Consider the following 14,127-nt stretch of genomic DNA (forward strand, 5'->3'; position numbering starts at 1 on the left):
GGTCACACCCTTTCCTCAACGGTAGCTTGCATCCAATCAATGACTGCTTGAGGCAGAGTTACAAAGTGTGGACTTCTGACTTTAAGGCAGGACATCGCCAAGGGCCATCCCAGCTTCGGAGCTCCTGTGGCTTTGGCTCAGGCCTCTGCTGTGACTGCATTATAGTTCAAGTCTTCCCTCTGCCCCCATGCTGCCTCCCTCGCTCCATGATCGGTGTCCGTCTCGAGAGCACTCTTCAGTAAACCTTGCACACGGTTCTCAGTCTCAGACATTTCCTGGAGAACCCGGTCTATGGCAGGGATGTCTATAAACTGATTTTTCACTGGGAATGGGTCTAGCTGTGTTAAGACCAACTGCTGTAGCAAACAATGTCAGAATCTTGGTGGCTCACCACAAATGAAAATCCTGATGAGTGTCTTTGTCACTAGTGACAATTCTGATGAGACTGCTTCTGGTTATTTGGCTCGCCTGAGTCCCTGAAATGGTTGGCAACAGCTTCACTGCCTGGCGTCTGTCTACTGTCTCTGTGGAGGGGTCTCTGCCCAAGGAGCACGTGGGAGCCTTAACCACACGGGACACACTGGACACGATGCAGCCCCTTTGCTCACGTTCCGTTGGTGAGTCCCATGAACTGACCTGGGAGGGAGTAGGTGCGGGAATTGAAAACTGGAAGGAAGGCCCCTCTCCAGAAACAATGCCACACGGGAGGTCTGTCTTGACTTCACTCAGCCTCCCAGTTCTGTGACCCTCCCCTTCTAGACACTGGCCTCTGACTGCTCTTTGAAGACTTGCTCTCTGAGAGCAGTGAAATTGACTACCTAAATCATTAGCTGATAAGCAGATAATCGGCTTACTACCCAGCCCTTCCCTGGAGTTTCAATTCTCTCCCTTCCAACTTCAGCAGGCTCTTCCACAACCCTACCCTTTTGCCCATGCAGTGACCCCTGCCTGGAGCACCATCACCCCCTGCCTGGAGCATTGCCATCCCTAGCTGTGAATGGGTGGGTCTTCTCTTTCTTTAAGAGCCAGAGTAAAAGTCACCTTCTCAGTGTTCCGGACTCCTTGGGCATATCTGGATTACCATTCATCACACTGTAAAGTGCTGTTTGCCTATGAGTCTTCCTCTCTGGGGCCAACGTGGTGTTTATTCGTGAGCGTGTAAATGCTGCGAGAATAGCCTTCCCATGGGGTCAGGGATTCTTCTCCACTGCTCTGTCCCCTCCCGGGGCCTAGGACAGTGCCCACACCACGGTCAGCATTTGGTGAATGAAGGATCCTTTATAACCTTTCTGCCCTGCCACATCGCCCAGCGTGTAGCAGGCACTCTGTTGTTGAAGGACAGTGCTTATGAGGTCAGAATTACCGGCAACCTTAAGCAATCCTTGCTCGCCGTGCAGTTTCAGGCAGTGTATTGGAGGGATAGTTGTGAATCTGAGAAGTCCTTCTAGGTCTTGCTCAAATTATTCTACCTGGACACGCACAAGCATGTGCGCATGCACTCCTTTATTCCCGGCCCTCCCTCCGAATCCTTTTGGAGGATGGTGGCCCAAGAAAACTAGTTCTTGTAAAACTGGTTCTTGTCAAACCATTTCCTTATTTTTCTACCCAAAGAGGATAAAACCCTGGGGAGTGGAGCGGTAGGAATCCCTGCCTCCACCTCGCCCACCCCCCACCCCAGCCGCGGGCGGTGGGTTGGGGGGGGCACCTCCAGGGCTGGCTCATCATCAGACGCAATTGTTCCCACAAAGGCACAGAACTTGAGACTTAAATTGGATTTGCCTGTGGCTTTGTGCTCTTCGAGTCCTCCCTCCTTTGTTTTTGATTTATCGTTTTAATCAGTGGTAGTCAATCATTCCCTCTCCGTCTTGCTCACCATAAACACAACCCCTTGCCAAAAAAATTATGAGTGTATTAAATGATTTTATTACAGTAAACTGCAGATTGTACAGTGTAAACACAGGTGCTGCTCAAACTCTACACCCTCCAGTTCTGTCCAGACCAGCATGGGTGCCACGGAAAGACGAAGCTCCCTAAGAGTCAGAGGACAGGAGGTCATTTGGTTCAACCTTTCACCACTGAGATAAAGAAATGGGGGTCTGGGAAGGGAAGCCTTGGTCTCAGGTCATACTGATGGCCCACTGGCGGAGCTGGGATCAGACCTGGAGTCCTCTGATGTCTAAAATCCCTTCCACGACACCTCGGCTCTCTCCTCTCTTCTCCCACGTTCATTGTAGGCACACGTCAAGAGGGTACAAATGCTGGTGGAGGGAATGGAGAATTTGAATGTTGTCATTTGTCCCGGGCTGTGTATACACCAGGGATCTTTCTCTCCTGTGGTTGGTTGGGGTAAATGCGGGACACGGGACAAAAGGCAGGTAGGTCTCCCTGCATCCCATCTTGGCAGGGGAGTGGTGGGGACTTCCTATTCTCTAAGGCTGGCTGCCTCGGGCATTGTTCTGGGGACAGGAAGCAGACACAACAAAAGGAGGCTTTTCCTGGGACGAGGCCTTGGGAGGGCTGCCCCGCCCAGCGGCTGCTGCTTGGTGAGGAGGAGAACGCTTTCCTGTAATGGCCTGACCACCTTGGAAGGTTTCCAAAGTGCCTCACCCAAGAACCTACGGAGCCTTGGAGTGGAGTTTCTTTCGGTTCAGGCTTAGAGTAAGAAGAATAAGAAACGCATGGGGGCTAATTTCACCAAAGGAGTTACCCCAAATATCTTTCATCACTGACCATGAAACAGGCATTGTCCAAACAGGTGATTTATCAGGTGGATGGGACACTCTTAGGGGAGTAGATCCTGAAGATAGACTACTTGGAACAATCCGTTAACAATGACACTTCCCACGGGGACATTTCTTAGCCTTTGAGAATCACCACGGATATACCCACACGCACACATATGCAATGTACGTATGACACGTATTCATATACAGTTTAGTCTGCACATTGGCCGTTTTCCCGCCTTCCTGTTTGTTTGCTGGTTTTGGCACATCTGGGCCTCTGTAGTAAACAGACCCAATATTTACCAAGCAGCTCCAAAGGTTACGTTTGCTTCTAAAAGTTTTTATTCCTGGTTCATTTGGGTAAGTTTCAGCTCGCAAGAGAAGCTGTTTTCGCTGAGCCTGGGCTGCTGGAGAGAGGCAGGAACACAGGCCCATCTGTTGGAGATTGGAACAGAAATAGCCCCCTTTAAAAATAAATCTCCGCTTTTAACTCCGTAGATAAAAATATCTGAATAAAGGACAATTCTTAATCTCCACCTTCTCCCCTGCTTGACTCAAGTGTTTCTAAGTGGAGTTTTTGTTTTTTTTTTTCCCTCTCCTTCTCCTTTTACAGGTTTCATTTTGGCTTTGATTCTAGCGAGTTTACTGACAGATTACTTCATTTTAACTATATGGCTTTTCTGTCTAGTGGGAGGCATATTTCTAAGTATCATATTTATCAAAAGAGCTCTGCAAAACAAGGGCCAGAATTACTCTTTTGATGGTTCCCCCTCTAACTACAACCACAATAAATTTTGTGAGAAAGAATGCTCAACTGGGGACCTTTTATGTTAAAGCCGAGAACCGGGGTTCAGACATTGTCACTTTCAAACCTCCACCAGTTGGGCCGATTCCCCGCCCCCCCCTTCCTCCACCCTCCCCGGGCAAAAAATCTCACATCTGGTCTCACTTGCAAGGCTGGTCCTGGGCTCCCAGGGGCTCCATATTTTCCCCCCTATAACTTTAAATCAGAGGAGCATTTCAGTAAATCACAGGGAACACTTATTTATTGGACATAGTTTTGGGTCTCTTAAAGCATGGAAAATAAATTTAATGGAGCGTTCGGAGCATTTCTCCAATCTTTTGAGGGATTACTTGGGGAATTTGTCAACTGCGCCAAGCCCAGCAGCCTGATCCAGAGAGATGGGGAGGAAATGATGGGAGAATCTTCTCAGAGGGCCCAGGTGGATCCTAAATCAGCCCCAGAAAGATTAATCTAAGGGGCCCGGTTACCAGCAAGGTTGATTGGCAGCACTGCCGTTTATTTAATAAACTATCATTTCAGCTGGAGGGTGACTTTAATCTGAATTACATTTTGTTTTTGTCATCCACTCTTGCCAAGTAATTTATGGAATACCATAGCGTGCTTCCTTGCCTCAAATGGCAGAGCAGGTCTGGGAGACCTGTGGCAACCGTGAGGGGCATAGAGAACAGTCCAGAGTGGGAAGGTGGAGAGAGGTAAGGACCCCCAGCTCACCTGCCGCGTGCCCTGGGGTGTGGTGGGTGTCATTTGGGGCTGTGGGGATCATGTTTGGAGACGGCCTGGCCTGAGGAAAACGTAAAGGTGTTGATTGCTCATAATCAAGGGATGTGGAATTTGAATTTCCTAGGACAGATCAGAGCTGATGGGTGGGTCTCTACGGGCAATGTGGTCTGTCTGCCGGGCTGGGTGGGCAAGTTTTGTTCCTGGTGCCCTTGAGTAGGAAATGAGGGTAGTTGGGGCTGGCCCTTCTTCTCTGAGGGAAGCCTGTCAGGAAAAGGTTTCTTAGGCTTTAGAAACCTGGGGCACTGATGTTCAGAGTAGTGTCAGGGATTCTTTAGGACAGGAAGATGGAAGGCTGGTTGCTGATGTAACCTTCAGGAAGATGTGCTTCCCCTTCAGATGGAAGCTGCTGGAAGAACAAAGGTCTGTTCATGAGGGCAGACAGGCTTTGTGTTCGGAGGCAGAGTAACAATGACGTTATTGTGGTCATTATTAGTATTACTGCAACAGCACCCACGCCCTCCCCCGGAAGTGTTTTGGTTCTTACCTTCTGACTTGTCTTTGTCTCAGGCTCCGTTAAGAAGGAAGCGGGCTGATTTTCTTGTTTTTTTTAGGCGAACACGGGTAAACTGAGGTACAGGCTTGGAATGCAAAAAGGAACAAAGGTTGGTGGAGATGCTCCGGCAACAGGGGTGCAGCAGGGCGACAGGGACACAGGAGAAGTCCCTTTCCAGCTTTCACGACGCCCCCAGGATCCCCAGGGGCTGGAGAAAATTCTGCGCCAGTTGTCGATTTTCTAGGAGTTTCTCTGATATCCTGGAGAGGGTTTTGCTCTAATTTCCCATCATCAGATATGAGCTGTTAGTATTCTGAGATAGTCTCCCTCTTCTTTGCTTCTTTATTCTTTGCTTTTTTAGCCTATGCTCAGGACCTCCTGAATAGCCATGGGCCAGGCGCCGGGAGCTGGGGAGCTCCCAGGGACCACGGAGGTGGTGGCTTTAGGAATGAAGAGGGTCGCTGGGGAGGCAGGATGACCTGCCTCCCACCCATGGCAGAGTAGGGTGGGTCCCTACTCTCTCCAGACTCAAAGTATAGCACAAATTGGGATCTCTGTCCGTTGGGTTAATTCAGCTGGGTTGTTAGGTGTGGGTATGAAGGTTAGAAAATTACATGAGTAGGGCTTCGCTGCTCAGCAAGAGCCCTTAGGCTTACCCTGACCTTCATGAGACCTCTCACCAGTGTCATGTGCACGGTCTTCCTGACTGCCTAAGGTCTCTCACCGGCTGGTGTCAGCCAGGTTTGCAGGCTTGATTCCTACCTATCCTTCCCCCCCCGCCCCTTTCCTCCAGCTCCATCTCTAAACTCTGGCCCCCGTATGGTCCCAGGAACACACGGGACTCAGATTCCCCTTCTCCCTTTTGCTTTGGTGGCCCTTCTCTCCCTGTCCATCCGTTCAGTTCTATGTACGCTCTGGGGACGAGATCAAGTTTTGTTTTCTCCTAGAACATGTCCCTGGCCACTTTGCTTCCTCTGACTGGCTTCCCCCACTGCTCTCTATAGCATCAACTTAAATACTGTTCGGAATTGTCCTTATTGACTCGCTGTTTCTCTGGACTGTCCCATCTCCTCGCTGGTAAACGAGGGACTTGGATGGGTGACCGCTAAGGTCCTTTTGCGGTTCTGACATCCTGGGATACTATGTGTGTCTCATCTCATCATCTGGACTGTAAACTTCTCAGAAGCAGGGATAATATCTTTTCTTCGCATTGACCAGTCCACTGCTGGGCTCTGAGTGGGTATTCCATAAGAACTTTTGTTGACCTGACCTTTTTGTGAACTTTCTCTGACAGGAAATGGAAGGTACGAGGAGGGGCTTAGGTGCCCTGGAAACCTGGTCTTGCAGTCTGGCCTGAAGTTAGATTGTTCTGCAGTCTGTGGATGTGGTGAAAATTGCCATGGACATCTCAACTCTCAATGTACTCTGTGACAGGGAGTTGACATAGGGGAGGTTTGCCCATTTTTTTTTTTAATGTTTACTTTTTATTTTTGAGAGAGAGAGAGAGATACAGTGCGAGTAGGGGAGGGGCAGAGAGAGAGAGAGAGAGGGAGACACAAAATCCCAAGCAGGCTCCAGGCTCTGAGCTGTCAGCACAGAGCCCAACGCGGGGCTCGAACCCACAAACTGTGAGATCATGACCTCAACGTATACAGTTTGTGGTAAAGTAGAAAATAGTGCTCAGCTCGGCTCACACTTTGGTTTGGCCACTTCACTACCCTCGGGACTCTGGCAAGTCACGTGGCCTCTGTCACTTGTGTTGGTTTACCTCAGAAATGACAATTGTGATACCTGCCCTGTCTCTCGGAGGGTTTTTATGGGAATAAGAAGATGAGTCATGTGAAGATGAACTGTCAAACATGAGGCTAATAGAGGGAGGTGTGAAGTGTGGTTACGTAACATCTCCACATCAAAAGTCACAAAAAGTGAAACATGAAAAGAGAGTATCAAAAGGCTCTCTCTTTCCCTCGTTTGCTGTTGGACAAAGAACCACTTCTCTTCTCTGGATAATCCTCTGTAGAGACCCCCCCCCCCCACCTTGCCAAATAAAATAAAATGAAATAAAATAAGATAAAAAGGAATAGGGTACAAGAAAAGAAAGTCCAGGAGTAAGAGGGAACATCCTGGTATATTCTGAAAGTTGACTCTGGGAAGAGAGGAAAACATGAGCAAACAAAGCTGTCACTCACTGGCAAGCTGCTTCCTCTGGGGAATAATCTCAGTGAAGAAACACTGAAGATCTGAATGTTGCCTGGGAGCAGGAGCAGAGAGCGTGGCTGTGGCTGGTAAACCAGGAGCCTCCGGGATAGAGCCCTTCCTGTTCATTCTTGGGGTATCCGCAGCTCTGAGGGGGTCATGCTGTTGAGTAAGAGTCTGCCTGACCATTTCCTCAGTGTCCCAGAAGCCTTTGTGAACGGGCACGGTTGAGTGTGCATGGTGGTGCGGGGCCTCGCGTGGCAGACATTGACTCGAATATACCCACCCGCCCTTGGGCTCTCTCTCACACTCAAGGCTCACTTCCCACTTCCCCTTTTTCCTGTCCCAGCTTCCCTTCTTTTGACATCCATCTGCCTTGCCTGTCAATTGTCACCCCATGAATCAAAGTCAGAGGACTTCCCAAAGCTGGCCACTGGGCCTCTAGCCTTCTAGAAAACTGTTTGTGTGCGAGCAGACAAAGGACCACCCGCCCCCCCCCCCCCCCCCCCCCAACGCACCATCACGACTCTCCAAGACGATGATTGAGTTTTTCCCCTGTTCTGCTTGATACTTCTGCCAAAGCAAGAAAAATCCTCATTGAAGTCTAGCAGGAAATCCAATAAAAATTCTTCAAAAGATGGGCTTGACATTGAAAAACAGCAAAATTATAAAATAGGCCTTAGAAAAGAGAGAGGAGAGTTATTATATCTGGCACCAAGCAAAAGCCCCGAGACCCCGTCCAAATGAGCCATCACAGATTGAAAGTGTTTAGCTTCCCGTTGATTAAATATGGAGAAGGACCCAGGGCCTGCCAAGCCTCGGGGATCCAAAGTTTGTTTTCAGTCAGAATGTGTTTTCAGTCAATGGAAAAAATGGTCGGCCTGCGCTGGGCTATGTAACCGAGAAGCCCCAGGTTTGGGGTGAGTAATGGCTGTGAAGCAGAAAACCATGAGGGTTGTTAATCATCCCTCCCAGGCCCCTGTAATTTAACTCAGCGACTCATTCGACTTGGAAGGCTCCCCCCCACTCCCTTTCTTCCTTCTCCCTCAGTTGATTTTGCTCAAGGGGGAATAGATGAGTCCTTCTGATTCTTGTCTCTGCATTTCAGTTGTTAAAACTCCTCACCCGCAAGACCTCCCTCTCCCCAGACGGGCCCCCATCTCCCGCTGCTCTGAACACCCCGGAAACGGGGACGCAGGAACCGAGAGAGGAGCCGCAGTCACATCCGTGGGGTTCTTTCAGGGAAATCTCTTTGTCCCACTAGCTTCCTGGAATGGAGGCCTGGAAAAATCTCTTCCTTTGCCATTGCCTTTCCAAGGGAGGCTGTTTCTCAGAGGTGTTTACTGACATTCTTTAAACAGGGTTATCTTGTTCCAGACTTGCAGGCGGGCTCTCCTCTGGCCCGCTGCATTCCCATACAATTAAGGGTGTAGGGAGTCTGTTTTCGAATATCATTCAAGGCCCTAAGTGTGGGGCTCTGGGAGAGAATGAAAGGGAGAGAGACAGGGAGAGAGAGAGCGTGGGCTGTAGAGCCCTATAGCGTGTAGAGCTAGAACTCTGAGGTAAAGTCAAACATTTCCTGTCAAATGCAAACGCCTATTCTATGTTTCCACTTGAAGTGTTAGACCCTGTGAGTAGCCTCTGAAGTGAGGGGATGCTGGCACATTTCGGATTCTCTTTCCTCTGCTCCCCCCCTCTCACAGGAGCCAGGGCTTTCACTGGCACCAGGGGTTCATCCTCTTCACCTCTCCAGACGCCTGTGATTCATGGGTCCCATGGTGCTGAAATCTGGTTACAGTTGCAGGGGGTAGGCCCTGCCCAGCATTCTTGTGGTCTGTGCTTGTTTCAAAATGGTGGTCGGCCCCAGCCACAGCCTCATCAAAGTACAGGCGGCTTGATACCTTTCGGCTGGGCACCCACATTTGGTTACAGGAAGTCACGCCGACCAAATATTTTTGTGGACTGGGCAAATAAACTAAAGAAGATGAGTAAACAAGAGGCTTTCTAATGACGACATGTGAAACGCTCAGGGGTTTAGTGGAAACGGATTCTTTTGTAAGGAGAGCAGGTCTCAGGCAGTTTGGCTGCAGAGGACATGTGTCCGGGCCGCAGATGCCCTGAAAGATGAGTGAAGAAGGGACAAGGAGGAGATGGCTCCATGGGGCTACGTTGTCCCAAATAGCAGCTAGAGGCGTTCTGGGCAGGGAAAAGAATGAAATGCTGTGGGCAGGATGTAGGGTGCGTGTGCACGCGTACGTGTGGGCACGCATGTGCGTGCATATCTGTGTGCTTCCTCCTTTCAAGAGGAAGGAGAAGAACTGAGTCAAAATTAGTACTCATGGACAACCCTCTGCCTTCACATTATTATAATCCTCCTCCTCCTCCCCCTCCTTACCATGACGGTTATTTATTGAGTCATGACAACGTGCCAGCATGGTGCTGGCAGCTTCGTGTGTCATCTGAGGCAGTCCTTCCAACGACTCCTTGGGACATGCCTCATTTTCCTTCTTCACGATAGGAACCTGAGATTCAGAGTCCAGAAGAACACAAAGATTAAAAGTGTCAGAGTCGGGATTTGAACCCAGGTCTGTCTAGCTTCAGCCCTGTACCCGCAAAGGCAGTCTGGTGAGCAGGCTATGGCAGGCAGTGATTCCAGGGCCCAGACGTTTGGAGAGAGCCCAGGAGGGTCCAGATCAAACATGCCTCTTCACAGGGGGAAGAAAACCAGAAGCCTCATCTGGTGGGGAGTCTACATTTCAAAAGTTGTGGAGGCTGCTGGGGGCCTCATGGACAAGAGCAAGCGCAGATTGGAGGTCACTGTCACCATCAATCACCACCAGCCTTTTGTTGGTAGGGTTGAACGGGAAGGGGCTGGTTTAGGCACCAAGCAGAGAGGGTGAACCAACAGCATTGAGGGGACTCTGCTGGTGGCAGGAGATGGGAAAGAGCATTTACAATTTTAAGATGAATCTCCATGGTTTGGGGAATACTCTGATAAAAGACAAGGTGCTGTTTCTAGGTCCCAGAGGTGTGACGATGAACAGCCTTCCCATAATGAGCTAGCTCATCCCGATGTTGAGTCACCCCTTAAAAAGACTAGATATTTTAGGGTGCCAGGGTGGCTCAGTCAGTTAAGCGCCAGACTTCGGACTTTGGCTAAGGTCACGATCTCATGGTTTGTGGGTTCGAGCCCCACATTGGGCTCTGTGCGGACAGCTCAGAGCCTGGAGCCTGCTTCAGATTCTGTGTCTCCCTCTCTCTCTCTGCCCCTTCCCCATTCACTCTTTCTCTCAAAAATAAACATTAAGAAAAAAAAAGAGACTAGATGTTTTATGTATCTATCAGTCCAGTTTTGAACGCTTCCTTGATCCACATCACCCACAGATCTGGAAGTTATCAAGAAATACATTATTATGTTTGCATTCAGAGATACTTTACAGTTGAGAAAAATATATACATGAAACATAAAGTATAATAGTAGCCAATATATACATTATCTATCTATCTATCTATCTATCTATCTATCTATCTATCTATCTCTCATCTATTTATCTATCATCTATCTAATGTGTCAGACACTGTTTTAAGTACGTGCGTGTGTTAGTCATGTCTAACAATGACTGGCTTAGGTGAGCACTCCCGTGACCCCCACTTTTCATGTGAAGAAACTGAGGCACAAGGAGGCAAAGTAACTTGCCCATATGGCTAGTGAGCAGTAGAACCAGCATTCAACTCCAGGCTGTGTGGAGAAGGCAGAGAGGTGGTGATACCTTCAAGAATGGGGTGACGGGGCCCCTGGGTGGCTTAGTCGGTTCAGTGTCCAACTTTGGCTCAGGTCATGATCTTACAGTTTGTGATTCTGAGCCCTGCCTTGGGCTTGCTGCTCTCAGAGCATAGCCCGCTTTGGATCTTCTGTCTCCCCCTCTCTCTGTCCCTTCCCCGCTCATGCTCTCTCTCAAAATTAAATAAAACTTAAAAAAATTAAAAAAAAATGGGGTGAGTCATGGCTGAGACCTGTGGCCTGTGGGAGGTCGGGGAGGGAGGGCAGGGCCGGGTGAGCCCCCAGCTCTGGGAGGGAGTGGGGGAAGTTGAACTTGGCCAAGTTGTAGGATGGGGGTCTTCATTAGCCAAGGCTGGGGCGAGACTGTTTCTGGACTCTGCTGGGGAGAGAGAGGGAGACTGACTACAGAGTGGGGGGTTGTCAGGGACCAGTGAGTGTACAGGCTGTTGGGCAGGCAGGTTCAGAATGCCAGGCAAAGAACTTGGTCCATTCCCTCTGAGGAGGGAGGGGAGGTTCCCTGGGGGATTTGGAGCCTTGAGCTGGCATAGCATAAAGAACAAAGCACCAGGACACCTGAATTCCGGGCCCGGTGCTGCCTTTAGGTGTCTTGTCCAAGGTCATTCAGCTAATTCATCTCTCTGGATTCCAGCTATCTCACTTTTTTAAATAAAAGGACTAGGCTAGATGAACCCTTCTGGCTACAAATTTTGCGGCAAAACCAAAAGACTCTAACAGGGTTTTTGAGGCGGATTTTGGGGGTGGGGCGGTAGAAGAAATTGGAGGCAGTGAAAACTTGGATTCAGAGAATGTGGAATGAGAAGGGATCTAAGAGCCCCACCTGCCCCATGTTTTACAAGTGGGGAAACAGAGGCACAGAAAGGGGAGGTGGTTTTCCTCAGCCACACAGCTCATTATTGTAGAGCTGAGGTGACAATCCAGCCTCTGATACTTAGTCTACTAACCTGCCTGTGCCTGTTCCACCTCAGGTAGGAGCTGAGGGGAAGAGTGACTCGGGTCAGGGGTGGAAAAGAGTAGCAGGGAGGCTGAGCCGGAGAGTGCTAGCCACTTGCATTTCCTGCTTGTTTTCTCAGCGCTGGCTGAGTGCCCGTCCCCAAAGCTCAAGAGAGCTACTGATCTCTGGTTCCAGTCCCAGCTCCTCCATGGCAAGGCCCTGACTCTTTGGGGGTACTCTTGCACACTCCTCTGTGAAATGGCCAGGGCTGGCCCTGCTCTGGACTGTGAGCTGAGGCCATACTGTCATGAGAGCCACCGGTAGGGGAAATTGGGGTCTGAGGTGGGACCAGTGTGGAGGCAGACTCTCAGGGCCTGGGCTCCTTTTCAGCTTCTCTGGGCCCAGGGCCCTGTTCCTCAAATGTCCTGTGGTGTGGCAAAGGGGCAGGTGCTCCAGCCTGGAGCTACAGGGCCGGGTGCAGGTGGTGAGGCTGGGGAGGGCTGTGCTGAGCCGCTGACACTTGAGTGAACCTCCCTCCCAGGTTCTTATTAGCACTGCTCCATGTCAAAGGAGTCTGGTAAAAGTTAACAGGCCTCCCTGACTCCAGGAGATCAGAGGGACAACTGGGAGCTTACCGGGGTCAGGGAGAGGTCACTGAAACCTGCTTGATCGAGTAGTCGCTGGGGCTGACCCTGGGCTACAGGCCTGTCCTGTCCCTTGCCTTAATCCAGAACCCAGGGCTCCTTCCAGGGTGGCTGACCTGAGCCCCCCTTTGTCTGAAAGCCCCTTGGAAGGTGTCCTGGGCCTTCCTTGTAGGGCCCCCTCTCTGTTGGCCTGCACCTTCCCTAGGCCGGGGCTCAGTGTGTGGGGGAGAGAAAGTGATGCAGTGGAGAGAGGGCAGGACAGATCTGAGGACGAGGTGCTGGGCTGAACAGGGCCTGGGCTAGGCCTAACCAGGTGTGACCCAGGTCCCTGACCCCTGGTGGCCCAGAGTGGGAGGAGGTGAGGGTTGGGGGCTGGAAGGAGGCTGCTGGCTAACATTTACCAGGACCTTTGAAGATGTAAATGCTGCCCCAGCCCCTGTTGGGATTGATGGGGTCAGAGTTCACAGGCATGGTCGCCTGCTTCTCCAAGCGGGCTGGAAATCTTGCAGACAGATGGGTTAGGGTCCCTTGTAATAGGACTTTCCCAGGGAGGGAGGGCTCATGGAAACTGCTATTTCTGAGGCTCTCCTGGATGAGGCCCACTGGTCTGATCCCTGGGGAGAGGCTGACAGAAGCTGTTTTTTTCAATTGCTCACATTTGGGTATGTTTTCCAGGGTATATTTAGTCGCACTAAGGTCCATCATTGGGAGGGAAGCTACTGTCTCCTGCCTTTCCCTGATTTGTACTTTTTATTTTGTAAATACTAGATTGCTTGAAGTTTCCTGTTCACACTAGGTTCTTTTTTCTGTGCTCGTTTCTCTGCGAGCATGTCCTTCCCCACCTTCTCAGCCTGGCTAACTTCTATTTACCCTTCGGCATCACCTCCTCCAGGAAGCCTTCTGGGAACGGAATCTGCCCCACTCCTCTGTTCCATAGCATTCAATGCTTCATTCTATCAATTACTATTTATGTGGTATGTACCAGGCCATGTCCTATTGGTAATGTATCAGTGCATGGAACAGACCAGGAATCATCCCTCAGGGAACTTCTATTCTGATGGTAATGATAGTGAACCATTGTATAACCTTATTTTAAATGCTTTATGTGTGTTAAGAAATTTAATCCTCAGAACCTCCCTATGATTAGGTCAATTATTATCTACATTTTACATTTGAGGTTACCTAGCTGACAAGTAGCTAACTTAATTTGATTTAATCCTTACAGCAGCCCCAATGAGATAGATGTTGTTTTCCTCATTTTACAGGTGAGGAAACCAAGACAGAAAGTTAGGTAATTGGTCCAAGGTCATCTAGCCAGGAAACAGGTACCAAACAGGATGGCTCGAAGCCTGTGAAGGACCACATTGCCTCCCTGTAATAAGAGTACTCTGTGCCGGGCTGTGCATTGGTCCTTGCTAAGCACTGATCTCTTCTAGTCCTTATAACAGTCATGTGAATGAGCTGTCCCTGCTCTGAGGCTGGCGGCCAGCATGTGCTAGAGATGGGACCCTTTCCTCTGTGCCACAGGAAGCTTACCAAGGGAAAGGCGACCACTCTGAAGGCACCGAGTCCCAGTCTTCTGCTCCTTGCTGGCTAGGAGGCCTTAGGGCCTTGAAGAGCGGTGGGCCTGTGGTGCCTGGGGCTCCCTCCATCACAGGGAAGGCATCTGGTAACGTTGAGCCTTTGGTTCCAAGATTATTCCTCCCTGTTGAGATGTTTGAAGGGGTTAAAGGAGGTGATTGGACACAGTGAG

General features: G+C 50.0%; 1 long non-coding RNA gene across 1 annotated transcript; it reads right to left on the reverse strand.

Moving 5' to 3' along the window:
* Positions 1-3,042: 3,042 nt before the first annotated feature.
* LOC131506088 (uncharacterized) lies at positions 3,043-7,478 on the reverse strand. Its single transcript, XR_009258725.1, has 3 exons — positions 6,991-7,478; positions 4,793-4,886; positions 3,043-3,158 (listed from the first exon to the last, which is right to left on the reverse strand). It is a non-coding gene; the product is annotated as an uncharacterized LOC131506088 (long non-coding RNA).
* Positions 7,479-14,127: the final 6,649 nt, after the last annotated feature.

Source organism: Neofelis nebulosa, chromosome 3 (genome assembly GCF_028018385.1).
Source record: "Neofelis nebulosa isolate mNeoNeb1 chromosome 3, mNeoNeb1.pri, whole genome shotgun sequence".
Taxonomy (NCBI): domain Eukaryota; kingdom Metazoa; phylum Chordata; class Mammalia; order Carnivora; family Felidae; genus Neofelis; species Neofelis nebulosa.